Source organism: Zalophus californianus, chromosome 1 (genome assembly GCF_009762305.2).
Source record: "Zalophus californianus isolate mZalCal1 chromosome 1, mZalCal1.pri.v2, whole genome shotgun sequence".
NCBI classification, from domain to species: Eukaryota; Metazoa; Chordata; class Mammalia; order Carnivora; family Otariidae; genus Zalophus; species Zalophus californianus.
Window position 1 is genome coordinate 23,754,173 of NC_045595.1, and position 14,332 is coordinate 23,768,504.

The following is a 14,332-nucleotide window of genomic DNA, read 5'->3' on the forward strand; positions in this document are numbered from 1 at the left end:
GTATCCTCCTATTAATGACCTCACCTCACATACTCACAGAAGTTTTAAACCAAAAGTTCTTAAACTTTCGTGTGCAGCAGAATCACCAGGAAGTGCATTCAAACCCAGCTTGCTGGACCCCACCTGCAGAGTTTCTGATTCAGTAGGGCTGGGTGGGGCCTGAGAATCTGCATTTCTAGCAAGTTCCCAGGTGATAGATGCTGGAAAGCAGGTCCTGGCAGGGCCCTTAGAGAGCCAGTGCTTAAATGTGTGTGCTGAATAAATCAGTCAGTGAAGGGCCATGAAAATATTTTTTCAAACAAAACAATAGAAACAATTAGTGGTTTGAGTCTGACCTAAAATGGCAACCATTTATTCTAATTTGTCTTTTTCTGTTCTTAAACTGTTCCCCCTTCACCACGTTAAGCAATGATAACCAGAGAACTAAGCCCTGCGTGCAGAAGTATTCTGAAAGGACATAAATCATTGTGATTAGACTAGATGAGACACTTCAGAGACCGCATCACCAAGTTTAATTACAAATCAAATGTCATTCGAAAAAAGTTTTTCTTTTTTTTCTTTTTTTTTTTTTTTACAGAAGTATGTGACTTATTTGTGTAGGCAGTAATTATCTGCCTCAATCCAGAAAGGATATTAGGTGGCAAGACATCCGTTGGTGCTATTCCAAAGCTGAAAATTAAACGGAACTTCTTCTTGGAAGTCAGGCATAAAGCTCACCATGGCCCATCCCTATCTGATCCCAAGCACGCAACAGTGGTGAATACACCTACTATAAGAAGAGGTTGTTCAAACTCTCTTTCTTGAAGGAAACCCCAAAGATCCTAATTGAGGTGTTTATTATGCCAAAGCAGAAATGTAACTGAAGAATAAAAACTAAATAGAGTCCCAGAACCAAGAGAGAATATGCTTTAGACTTAGGGGAGTGTGCATAGACCACTCTGGAAGAAGCACCCGGGGCTCTGAGGATTTACTTGTCCCGCCACATGTGAGGCCAGGGTTTCCACATGCAAATGTCCATTCACCCAGAAATTGTTATGATGGCCCAACCAACAACAGGCAGCCCAACTTAGGGGGTTTAGGTACTTAGTAGGAAGCCCTTTTGCCCGAGGCCTACAAGGTCAGAGGTTCAGGTTCTGCCCAGGGAAAAAGCTGGTTAGACGGACCCCAGGGCTGTGTACGGCTATACTTAAAAGCTGAGGGGTGGTCTCAATGCCAGCTCATTTCTTTGGTAGTTATTAAGGATCTCATGGTCTAAGAGGAAGGGGGGGCGGGTGGGATTAAAGCATCAAAAGCCAGAGAATCAAAACAAGAAAGGCTGTTGAAAATCACGGACCTTGAAAAGCAAATTATAAATAGTCATGAAACAGGAACCAATGAATGAACTGTACCCTCTGTCCACAGAGCAAGACACAAACAACATGAGGTCAGTACGAGCATTTACATCATGTGGATGATGAGCCTGGATTCTTGTTCTAAGCTGGGGTAAACGTGGAACGGTCTGGCTGTGACTTCAGTACGAAAACAGCAACTGTACGTGCTAGCAAAAAATAAAGTATGTGCGAGCCCCCAAATCTAAGATCATTGTGCAGGTTTCCCGTTGAAACCCAGCTCCTCGTGGTGTTTGCAGGTACCCACCTCCAAAAGGGTAAAAGTAACATTGGACCTGCTCTGGTGTTAAATTGCCACCGGATCCTCCCTGCTGTCTCCCTCCTCCTCTTCTTCTTTACAGACAGGTAAAGGTGGATCTCTTGAAGGAACTGGGGGCTCCCACTCTAGGCAAAGGTTGGACAGGTGATCAATGTACAGCATGAGATTTGACTGTGCCTCCGTGCCTCCGACAGAGCTGGATCATCTGGGGCAATGAAAATTATAAGCAACAAGAAAGCGGTATTAACAGCAAGGGTAGGGAAGCCCAGGCATCACACACCACAATTCCCTAGGACACTCAGCAACCACTCCTCTCCTCATTCAGTCATTCTGAACACACTCATCAAGCACTGTGCCAGGCTCTGGGGATGTAGCAGTGACAAATATCAACACAAGCCCTGCCCTCACGGAGCTTATGGGTTTTCAGGACAATGAGACAAGCAATTAAAGGACAGTGGATAAAGGAACCTAGAGGGTACCAGGAACAATAAAGCAAAGGCAGGCAAACCAGAATGGGGTGGGGGGGGTGGTCATGGAAGTCTTCCTGGAAGAAGTGACATTTAACACTGAACCTAGAGGACCCATGGAGTTAGCCAGACAAGGCTATGGTGTGTCAACATGTGCAAGATTCTAAGATGAGAAAGCATGGCTGATCTGAGGGGCTGTTCTCATCACAAGGTGCTCCCCCAAGCCCCACAATGCAGTCATGTTTTGACCTCTTCTGGTGGGATGTCAGGAAAGAACCTAGAAAATTGTTTTATAAGAAGAGAGAAAAAAAAAACAACCCACCAATCATGCAGAGTTGAACTGCTATAGAATAGAGCCAACTGCAGCTCTCCGTTCTCTGCACACCAGCATCACAGGTAAATGAGATGCCATACTTAGGACTGTCAAAACAAGATGCTGGACTGAAATTTGGCATCACCAAAGTGGGAGCCCCAAGGCTTCTTCCCTTCCCTCGGGCTCTCTCATTTTGCCCTTTCCTTTCCTCCAAGTACCTGGGAAATCTCAGAGGGAACACTTTGCTCCTCTTATCCTTGCTATTGTGATGTCAAAAAGGCCGCGTAGAAATGATCCCTCCCACTTGCCTAATGCAACTAAGGAAAACCGGATAGCGTCTGAAGCCAGTCTTGTCAGGCGGCTCCATGCAGGAAAACAAAACAAAACAAACAAACAAACAAACAAAAAACCTGTGAAAGCCCCAGTATCTTGAGTGTTGCCCAGCATTCTAGCTGCCTTTGCATTATGAAAGAGACCATTGTAGGGGATGGTTTAAGACGTGGCAATAAGCACGTGGTCATTTTACCAAAATGCACGGTCCAAAGTAGCTTTCCTTTATATTTTCAAATTAGCACATAATTCAAATCCTGCAAACATCTCTGAACACGAAAAGAATAAAACCCTCACTTCTAAAAAGCAGAGCAAGCAGCTATTTTAGAAACAAAGAAAGGATGTCTTTTTAATCTATGACAACACAAATTTGTTTAGGTTTTCCCTCCACTAAGTAAGTAAGCAATTAGGTTTTTTCCAATAAAAATATCCCTGTGCATGTGCAAACACCAGAGGCAATCATATAATTACCCTGCCCAATCACATTCAATTGCTGACAGTTGAGTTCCCACTGCTCATTAACTTCAAGATTGCAATGAGGTCTTTACGGAAGCCCTTTCCCGTCTCTTTACAAAGGTTCCTATGATGCTTTGAGCAGCCCCAGCACTACCTCATTGCAGGATAATCATCCCAAAATGGCCAGGGCCAAGGCCAGCCTACTCTGACTTCCCTCTGAAAAAATAAAGAGAGAAATTTGAAGAAACACTGGCTTGAACACCCTTGCTTCATTTGGGGATCTCACTTCTAAATATAATAGTAACCTTTCACCCCCACACTTTAAGTGCCATAATTATATAATTAAAACCAATTATGTCATTTAGCAGAGAGACTTTTTCAAGATCCAGGGCAAGCCAATTACCTCAATCATTGACCTCAGAAGATTTCCCACACTGACCCGTAACAATGAGGATTGGGATAAATTTAGACACTGGCTTCTGAAGGCTGGCATAGACTAGCTGGGTGGGTTGTAGCTGGTCTCCTAGACTCTAGAAGCTGAAATGAATCCATTTGAATCTAATGCCACCACCACTACTTGTCTGCACAACCTTTCCAATATCCCAAGGTTGATTTTTCACAACCACCCTAATGGTATTGTGACTTCCATGCTGTGGATGAGATAAAGGAGGCAGGGAGAGTGATGGAATTATCTCAAGTGATACAGCTAGCTCATGGCAAAGGGCATGGGCAGGGCAAGGACCTGAGGCTTCCACCCCAGAATCCAAAGCCTCGTCATAGCAAGTAGTGTGTGTGTGCGTGTGTGTGTGTGTGTGTATGTGTCTTTACTCTCCTCGACATCCATCCCTCCTATTTTGATTATCTTACCCCAATTTCCCTTTAATGCAACACATCTACCCACTTCCAGCTCACACGCATCACACCAGGCTCAGCTCTAGCTCAGGAGTGTGCTAGAACCTTGGCCCCAGCCAATCAGCTTCCAGAATGCCCCAGCCACTTCATTGGCTCAGGGATGAGCATGTGACCCCATAAAAGCCAATGAGACACACTGAGGCTTTGCCAAGAATCTTGGGAGAGAGACTCACTCTTCCTAACTGGGCTTGTGTATGGGAGGAGGTCCCGTCTGGCAGTGGGGCAGCCATCTAGCTACCACTGAAGCAGTGAGGGAGAAGGGAGCCAAGAAATGCGGAGAGAGAAACTGGGTCCGGGAAACATCCCTGGAATCCCTTCAGGCTGAGAATAGTGGCATTTGAAACATGGGGTAGTTCAATAGCACATTAGAGAAAATATGAAGAACGCCACCACCTACAGCTTGGGTAGACTTGATTACAAGGATGGAATTAATTGACCGTGGCTCTGAGCAGCAGTTCTGCCTCCTGCTCACAACACAGTTAAATGCCTCCTATTTTTGAGTTATTTAAAGAACATACCATTTTATGGGCAGGAGGAAGCACTTTAATCTGCAAAATGATTTTTATCACAAACTAAACATCCTTGTAACTTTTTGGTCCTCTGCTTTGGTCTGAGTTGTCTCTCCTTGGAGCTGAGACAGCTGTTGGAGCTGAGAAGACCTGCCTTGACCTTGCACTTTGCCCTGCTCAGTGGTACCCTTGTGCTCTCTAATTCCTGGATCTGTGTGGGATGTAAGAACTCAGGACACTGGCACTCATGAAAACGGAGCATGTTTTTTCTTTCCTTTTTCCCCCCTCTTTTCCCAGGCCTTGAGGAAAAAGAAAAAAAGACCCAGAAATCCTCTAATGCAGGATTTTTTACTTTGGTATCATTGAAATTTGGGGACAGATCATCCTTTGTCATTGGGACTGCTTTATGCATTATAGGATATGTAGCAGAGTCCTCTCGCCTGTACCCACTAGATGCTAGTAGCACCTCTCTCCCCAAATTGGGACAACCAGAAATGTTTCTTGACATTGTCAAACATCTAAGGGTCTGGGCCAAGATTACCTCCATCTGAGAACCACTGCTTTCATAGAACATTTGAGGTATTTATTGGATTTTCCTCACAGCATCTTTGAAAATATAATTCCTTGTAGTATTATGATGTTTTCTACTTAAAGTGTGAGGAATGAGGACACCACTGCACTCCTAGAACTTTCCAAGAGCCTGTAAAATATCGGCTGAGGAGAGCTGACTAAACAAAAAGACCAAAGATAGCAGTACCCCCTTGCTATCAGGGCCATGAAGCCACAGGAGACTCACTGACCCATTATGGACCAAGGTGGGGAAAACTGCATCAAATAGAAATTATTTTACCTAACCAGAAAGAGGAAAAGGATGTCGGGGAGAAAATTAGAAATGAAGAATAGGATGAGTTCCAAAGTAGGTATCTGGCTTCTCAGTCCCACAGGAGGAAAAAAAAAAAAAAAAATGAAACCTGAAGACTGTCGCTGGGATTCCTGGATTCAGGTTCAGCCAAAAAGGTAGAAGAGGCTGGGCTCAAACAGAAATGATCCCCCCCAACAAAGGCCTAAAACTCACTCTGCAGAGAAAAAGCCCAAAATGGTAAAGCCCTACTTCTTTGGGCAAATGTGGGCAAAGACATTTAAAATAAGAAAAATTGATGGATTCATAGAATACTTGTTAAAGGAAAGGCATTTGCTGGCTTTCTTTGAAATGCCAGCAGTAACTAAGAATGGACTGGCAGAGGTCCTTCCTTCAGGACTGATTTGAATGAAAAGGTTAAATAGAAGTTATTTAATTAGCGCATGAACTGTTAAGCCTTGAAGAAGGGCTTTGAATTCGTCCTGTCAATGAACTAACTGGTTGTATCTTCACGCAGGCAGCCAGGGGAGGACAGCCCAATGCCACAGGAGTAGGGTTCCAACGAGGTTTTGCTTCAAGGCACAGACTTCTGTGAACCTTCAAGTACTGACTTCTGTCAGAGAACCAGGTTGGTTTATGTGTGATGACGGGCCTTTGCTGGGGCTTTGTTGGGGAAGATGTTTGGATTCTAGCAATTTCTCACACTGGAGGTTCTAATGCCTTGGGGGATGGAGAAGTGTATCAGCGGGGTTCAGATGATCAGACCTGGGACACCCCTGCTTCCTCAGCTCCCAGGCAGGCTCCCCCTCCGGCTCGCAGCATGCTCCAGCTGTCCCCAGGCAGGCTCCCCCTCCAGCTCGCAGCATGCTCCAGCTGTCCCATTCTTCGGGCCCCTCATTCTCCAATTGCCCTCCACTTCTCTCCTGCAACCAGTGGAATCTGATGGCTAGGGTGTTACCATGACTCAAATGGAGAAAGAGCAACAATAAAGGAGGCCCCAGGGGCCTTGGCCCTCCTCCCCTTGTGCCTTGAGGCTTATTGTTTTTTGTTTTGATAAAGAGGTAGAATAAACAATAATAGAAAAAATAGAAGTACTTGTTTGGAGGTTCTAGCAGAAGTCCACAGAGACTCTTATGAGCTATATATAAAGAACTATCCTTTATAGAATTTAGTAATGAAATCTGCAGGAGCTAGTCCTCAACTCCTGATACATAAAGAGTGAATTTCTCAGGGCACACTCTTCATATGGATAAGTATCCCCACCCCAACCCCTCTCTACTGAAATCATTCATCTCGGCCTACCTGTGTTTCTCAATACCCGAGTATGTCAACAGAGATAAAGGAGAAGAGTAGCCCACTTCCAATTCTAGCTGGCATTAAAACCAAAGGATGAGTCTTGTGTGTCTTGATGGAGGTGCTTCCTGACTGAGTTTACACACTGGCATGTGAGCATTTTGTTTGTACCAAAGACTTTTAGTCAAGGTGAAAACATAGGTCCTCTTGAGCAGGCCTGTGCCCCTGTTTCCTAAAAAAATGAAAACCAAGGCTCTACATATACTCAAAGACAAGTTCTGCCTTCCCCATGTCCGTCTCAGCATGAAGCATGAAGCAGGCAGTCTCATTGGGGTGGCAGGTGTCACAACAGGTCACCTTCATAGTCAATGACTGAACAAGACTTCTAAGAGCAGCAAGTCCTTGTTTTTAGCAAGGGAAGAACTTTACTCCAAAGGTCAAGAAAAGGATCTTAACAGTGTGCAGCATCCAGGTTAAGATAGGAATCGAGCCTCAGTAAGATCTAGAAATTTTATACAAAATTTGATCGAGGTGCTTTCGTGCTTTATTCTGAGGAGTAGATTTATGGTTTTTATCACATTCTTATATTAGTTTGAAACTCAGGATGAAAAGTTAAACAACAATTGTTATAAAGCCCTCCCTTGTTTTTTTTTAAAACAGTTTTCTGAGGTATACTTTACATACTATCAAGTTCATCCATTTTCAGTGTCAAGTTCAACGATTTTGCTTAAAAGTGTTGAGTTGGGCAACCATCACCACAAACCAGTTTTAGAACATTTCCATCACTGCAGAGAGATCCTGTGCTTGTTTATAGTGAATTCCCTTTAATTTCTGCAACAAAAGTTCTGGAGTTGAAAGAAGGCTCTTTGCTTATCTGCAGAGCTGATCCATTTTTCTCCTTTCTCAGGAGTTCTTCTAAAGCATAAGTTGCTGTTTCTCTGAAATTCAAATATAACTAGGTATGCTGTATTTCTGCTTGTGAAATCTGACAACCCTAATCCAGGATCAAAGCAGAAATAAGCAAGTGAATCATTGTTCATACCTAGAAATAAATGTACTTTTCTAGAGCATTGTAAATAAACATGCATTATTTTATTAACTTTGAGCCATCTAGGTTCAAATATGGCTAGAACCTAGTCTCAGTTAGAATCCAGGCTGAAAAATAAGGCTACAGAAACACGCTAAAGAATTCAGGCCCCAACTGCTGTTTCACAAGCAAGCCTGGGACCTCAGGCATCTATGTGGTTGATATGCTACATTTGCCAAGAAGGGTTAAGAAAGTGAATGTAATTGTTAATCTTGCAACTCACAATCAGAAATGTGACTGTTAGGGGCACAGATGATAAGGAAATCATTCTTAATCCTTTTGAGGTTCACAAACCCCTTTGAGAGAATATGATAGAAGTTACGGCCTTCTCCATAGAAACATGCATGTATACACGTTCACACCATTTTGCAGTTGGAAGGGGCAGACAGAGTGGGTTCATAGATTCTCTGACAATGCTCATGGACCATTCGAGGGCCCAAGAATGCCAGAATGGCCTGGGCAAGCTGACGAAAGCCATCCTGAAGTGTTTATTATGCCTTGCTTTTCTTTTCCTCCCACTTGTATAGGAAGGGAAGAAATTGGGGTGATGATAAATGAACTGGTTAGGGCAAGAGGACATAGCAGGCTGCTCTCAGACATCAATGGTGAGAATTGTAGCAACTCCCGGAACTCCATCAACTCGAGGTTCATTGTCAGTAAAATGGACAGATTGGCCTGTTTTCATGTTATGTCCCACAGATCTAACTGACAGGTATCTGAGAAGGGCGCTCTTAGATCCTAGAGCACTGCACAAGATTTTGGTATTTTAAAAAAATGTTTTAAAACCGCCGTACTATAGGGGCACCGGGGGGCTCAGTTGGTTAAGTGTCCAACTCTTGGTTTTGGCTAGGTCATGATCTCGCAGTCATGCCATCAAGCCCCATGCCAGTCTCTGCGTTGAGTGTGGAGTTTACTTGACATTCTCTACCTCCCTCGCCCTCTGTCCCCACCCCACTGCACGTGCCTGCTCTCTTTCTCTCTCAGAAAAACAAAAACAAAACCCAACCCAAACAAACAAGAAAAGCCACTAGACTATATGGTCATCAAAATTATCAAGGTTCCAAGTCTTCTGATATCTGATTCTAGAATCTACAGAGTAGAGGTCAGGAGACAGTTAAGAAAGATTGGGAATTCTTTCTCTTTGAGTCCAAGGGGAAAAGGCAGTTGGCAGATTTAGGAGAAAAAGACATCTCAGCCCTTACCACGCCTCAGTTCTGCAACATGTCTCTCCTCCTTTGTGCTTCTCTCCCTTCCTTCACATGGAAAACTCAGAAATTGCCCAGATTTCCTTTGGTAAAATGAAAGAAATTATCTTTTTCCCAATTACATGAACTTGATTTAATTAATTTTTCTTTGGGTAACAAAGATAGCCACAATCTACCATTATATAATGTCACTAACTATAATTGGAGCTCAAATGGATAAAGGACATGTGTGGTTTAGAGACAGTATCTTTTTTGTGCCTTAGAGCACCTACAAAATACTATCACCCCCATTTTTCAAAAGAGAAAACTGAGGGAAAAAAAGTTAAGTGTCTTACACAATTCACCCAGCTAGCCAACAACAAAAAGAGATTTCAAGTCTCAACGCCTACACGTGTGGCCACTTTACTATGTTAAAAGATTAATTATATAACCTATGACTTAAAAAAAGATACAGACTTTACTCATTTATTTTCTCTCAAACACAATCTACCACTTTAAGGAAGCTTATTATCATGCCCAATGATATGAACCATAAAACTGTTTTGAATGTTTATTTCATACTTATTGACATCTACTAAGCAGATCTACCATGTGCATACTTATCATCTCAAAGGAAAATACATTCTTTAGTTTTTGCATTTTATCTTATCCATTCTTGGTCCCTGAAACAGCACAAGAAATGTGTACACTCTGTTCTTATTTGTTGTCATAAGATACTAGCAGCATGCTGGGAAGTAATGTTCCAAACTTTGTGTTAAGACTTTTCTTTTTTAAACAGAGCTTGTGTAAATCACAGACAAAGTTGACAAATTTCACGGCTTAGTCATGGCTAGCATATCAAATTTCATGCTTTGACAGAGATTAACAAGAAAATCATATTAGAGTTACAACTATTAGTAGATTCTTAGATATTTGGTAAAGAAACTCCAAGCTCTCCAAACTGCATCGCCCACTGCACGCCAGTGCCATCCCTCATCCTCCGGCTGCAGAGCTCCCAGGACTCCAGGGATCCACCAAGTCGCCTCCCGGCTACAGCAGGGGTGAGCTGGTGCCTAACGGGCTCCAGGGAAAAGCCCAGCAGCATGGAATAAGGCAAGGTTCAGCCTTTACGACCCAGTTCATAAGAGTGTAGGGAGAGAAAAACATACCGTGTTTGTATATAACACAGGCATTCCACCCTAGCATCGCACGCACTAAGGAGAGGAATGAATGATCATAGTTGTTGAAACTAAGATATTTTAGGTAAGAATTAAGTTTTCACATCTTTATGAGGAGGCCATTCAGCAGAGGCCTTGTTAAAAGTGGTGGCACGAAAGCAGAGACTTCAAAAAGCCTGCTGCCTGCAGAGCCATTTGGCCGGAGGGCTCTGCATATCCTCTTTCTTTCTTTCGGGTAAGAGCCCGACTAGCTCGTCAACTTTGCATAAAAGACAGCCAATTTGTCAGCCATTTGCTTTAATTCTCTTTCCTAGTCTTCCTAACGATAAACTCCATACACCTTCTGGTCTTCAATATCACGTAGCTGACTGGAGGATGGAAATTCACTTGAGTCTCAGTCCGGTTTCCTTCCCAGGCGATCCTCCTGGGTCTTATAGGATGTCCTTAATCAGAACCACATTACTCGGCTAGAGGAAGTCCTTGCACAGATGCTGGCAAGACACTAGGGCAAATTAGTTTCAGAACACGGAAGGTCAGATTGGGAATAAAAGCTGCAGTCATCTATTGTGTTTTCTTTAGTTGAGAAAATTAAGGCAGGGTGCCTGACTCGTAAGAAACAAAGATTTGGATAAGCAGTAGCCACTTAGGAAAGAAGTTCCCTGGCCTGCTGAGCACAATAGTCAGTTGTGGGACGGCGAAGCCCTCAAACATTCCAGGTATTCTGGACAGAAGCGAGGATTTTCTCATTTTCTCCAGATAGGTTTTTAATTTCAGAAGCACCCTAGATTGGTAAAATAACACAAGCTAAGGTATTACAGGTTTGGTCAAGAAGTAACTGCCAACTAAGTGTGTGTGTGCATCTGTATATACACATCCATACGTATTACACATATTATGTGTCTTAGGTGAATGAAGCATATTTTAATAATAATCATAACAGCTGCCATTTACTGTGCTCTTAGCGACAGGTACTAGGCTAAGCACTTTCCACAAATTATTTCATTTACTCTCTCAACAAATTAGCATGGTAGGGACTATCTTTGTCCGTAATTTACAGATTTAAAACAAAACAAACCAAAACTGACCTCAGAGGGGATTCCAGCCACAAGGTTAGTCATAGAGCCCTAAGTTGTCCCAGCGGTGCCTGACTCCTGAGCCTGTGTTTTTAACCACCTCGGTATGCTCAGCCCTGCAAAATCTCATCACTACCATTGAGATGAGTGCCCAAGCTGACTCTGAAAAAAATACAAATTTCCTGGGGAGCAGGGATGGGGGCCATATTACTTCACTAGCACATGATTGTGAAAGAGTTCTGCCTGCAAGGCTCTGGGCAGATGGAGGGGAGGGGTGTGAGAAGAGGGAGAAGTTGTTGCAGAAGCCTGAAACCCGGCTTCTCCAAGATTTCACCCAGGACCAGCCTGCCCGGGGAGATGCAGAAAACCAGAAGGACCAGGAGGCTTAGTGGAAATCTGTCCCTCATCCAATTTCAAACTAGTAGCCTTCCGTTGTCATGAATGGGCTTGCCCTAGAGATTTGGGGCAAGAAGCATTTCTAGTGTGCTTCTACCTTAACTAACACCGCGGGGGCAGCTAACAATTACAAAAGGAATGAACTTTTTCATCAAACGCCCTTCCATAAAACCATTTCCCAGGAAATGTAACACAGCATGGAGCTAGGCCACTGCAATTTTCCACCAACAATGAACATCGTGGGGCACAGGTACTATATTTAAACGATTTTCCTCCAGCTTTTTGGCATGTCTCTCTCTCAAGGAGACTTGGTTGAGTCGAGGTCTCATTCCCCTCCGGCCAGCAGGATCGGAATGTTTAATACAACCCTGTCTCTTCAACACCCATGTGTAAAACGCCAATAAACAAGCCGGCAAAGACTTGCAGGTCTAATTGCCTTTTAACTCCGCCAGGATGATAAACTCCCAGAGCAAGGAAGGAAAGACTCCCAGGGATTTAACAAGTTTATCTGCCTGCCACTTGAACATTTTCTGTCTGCCTACACTTCAGTGAATTCACCAATAAAAGGATAAAAGGGCCCCGAACCTCAGGCCCCTCAATGGCCAAGAAGCTCCAGATTCAAAACGTATGCCAGCAAAAATCAACCAGTTAACTGAATTTTGTTTTATGTGTTTGTAAGATCTGGAGCAAGGAAAGCGGGACCACTTGCTCATTTCTTGCACTGGCCACTTCCCTTTTTATTGACCAAGGCCTACAAATCTTCACCTACAACAAAGAAAACTGTCCTCACAAGGAAACTGGGAAAGGTAACTCTCTCAGAAACTTCGTACATTCAAGTTAAAGAACGTACCCACAGGGGAAAAGCCAGATGAGCGTCATCCTGGTCACTTCCACAAGCACATTCTTCATCTCTCCCTCCCTGCGCTGACTTTCAAGTTTAGCATTTTAGCCGTTTTGCTGGGTTTGCACCCCATCACCCAGAAGAAAAATTCTGAGAACTCAGTACCAATTAGAGTTAAATTGGAAAAGCAAAGTAAAACAAAACCAAAAGACTGGAGGGGTACTACAGCAAGGTGGTGCCATTCAAGACATAAAAGTACGGTGAGGGGCGCCTGGCTGGCTCCGTTGGTGGAGCGGGTGACTCTTGATCTTGGGGTTGTGAGTTGGAGCCCCACATTGGGCGCAGAGATTACTTAAAATCTTAAAAAAAAAAAAAAAGTAGGGTGAATGGACATAGACTCTCTAGGAGGCCACTTCACAGTATGTATCAATATAGATGTGCAACTTCCCTTTTAGGCATTTTTTCTAAAGAAATTATTAGATAAGTGCATAAAGATGAAGCTGAAGGAGCTATGGCATTCTAATAGGAAACATTTAAAAAGAACTAAGTGTTCATCATTAAGATCTGGTTAAATAATGTAAAATTCTACAATCTGAAGCTATGAAAATGATGCTGTAGGCATAATCTATTAATGTGGAAATGTGTCCAACACTGAAGTTCAAATAGCAAGTTATAAAAACATGTATTACATGGCTTTTTAAAGAGGCTAGATATAGAAAAAAAAGACTGGGAAGGCACATAGCTCACCAAAATGCTAATATTTCTGTATGATGGACTTCTTTTGCAAAGACTTCTGAATTATTTGAAATCTTTAATAATAAAATTGCATTGCCTTTAAAATCAGTTTTAAAGTACTAAAGCTACACGATAAAATATCCCACCACCACCACCGCCTGATCAATAGGAAGACAATCACATCTGAAATAACTTATGGAAAGATCCAGCTTTCCTTTCTCAAGGAGACATGAGTAAAGAACATTAAAGGATTTGGTCTTGATTTATCAGCACATATAATTGTTGTTCAAGTGTATTCTCCAATGAGATGAGAGTGAATGGCAAACCACAAGTGGGCTCAGAACCCAGAGGGCCTGTTTCCCAGGGGGCCCATGCCTGTCTCCTCGGGGTACAAACACAGAGCTCCTCTATTAAGCTGACCTGTTCCACTCAATAAAACAAGAGCAGCTCTAGAGTAGGGTGCTTGCCAAATGAAAAATCTGAAGCACTATTTTTCTATTAAAATCTCATCCATGTTTTTCCTATTGGAACCTGGAAACTGGACAAATTCTGAAGGAATCCAAAGGAATTTCTTTAGAAAAGAATTCTGTTAACACCAAAAGCTCCCAAGCACTACACAAAGCAAATGCTAGATTGCATTATGCTGAAATGTAAAAGCAGGGGTTCAAACCCAAAATGATGTGTCCTTCGCACCAGGCTTTGTGTATATCAGAGCTTATGCATTTGTACACTTATCCTAGTACATCTCTGCATCTCCCCTCCTTCATAATTTCATAATCAGTTCCAGATTTCCTATTTCTTCCACATTGTAAGGCATGGAATTTTGGATTTGGAAGATGTGAGGTTTAAAGGTATAGAAGTACGGTGGAAAGTATGATAAAAATAAAACCAAAATTGAAGTTTTGTTTCATACCTCCTGAGAAGCAACGAACTGAGGGCATGTCTCAGGGCCCATTTGACCCTCAGAAACAGAACATGGACACATGCAAGAATTTCATGTGCAAACTGGACCCTTTGGTTGGGACATGTCCTTACTAATGGATGACGCTATG

General features: G+C 42.9%; 1 protein-coding gene across 9 annotated transcripts in view; it reads right to left on the minus strand.

Annotated features, from left to right (window-relative positions):
* The window catches only part of ERC2 (ELKS/RAB6-interacting/CAST family member 2), a 977,487-nt gene that overhangs the window by 96,295 nt on the left and 866,860 nt on the right, over positions 1-14,332 (minus strand). The window contains exon 20 of one of the 9 annotated variants that reach the window (XR_003518693.1): positions 1,636-1,852. The exons of 7 other annotated variants lie outside the window; for them this stretch is intronic. The gene's annotated coding sequence lies outside the window, so the exon portion shown is untranslated. The remainder of the gene's footprint in view (positions 1-1,635; positions 1,853-14,332) is intronic. One more of the 9 variants, XR_003518694.1, reaches the window with a different exon arrangement.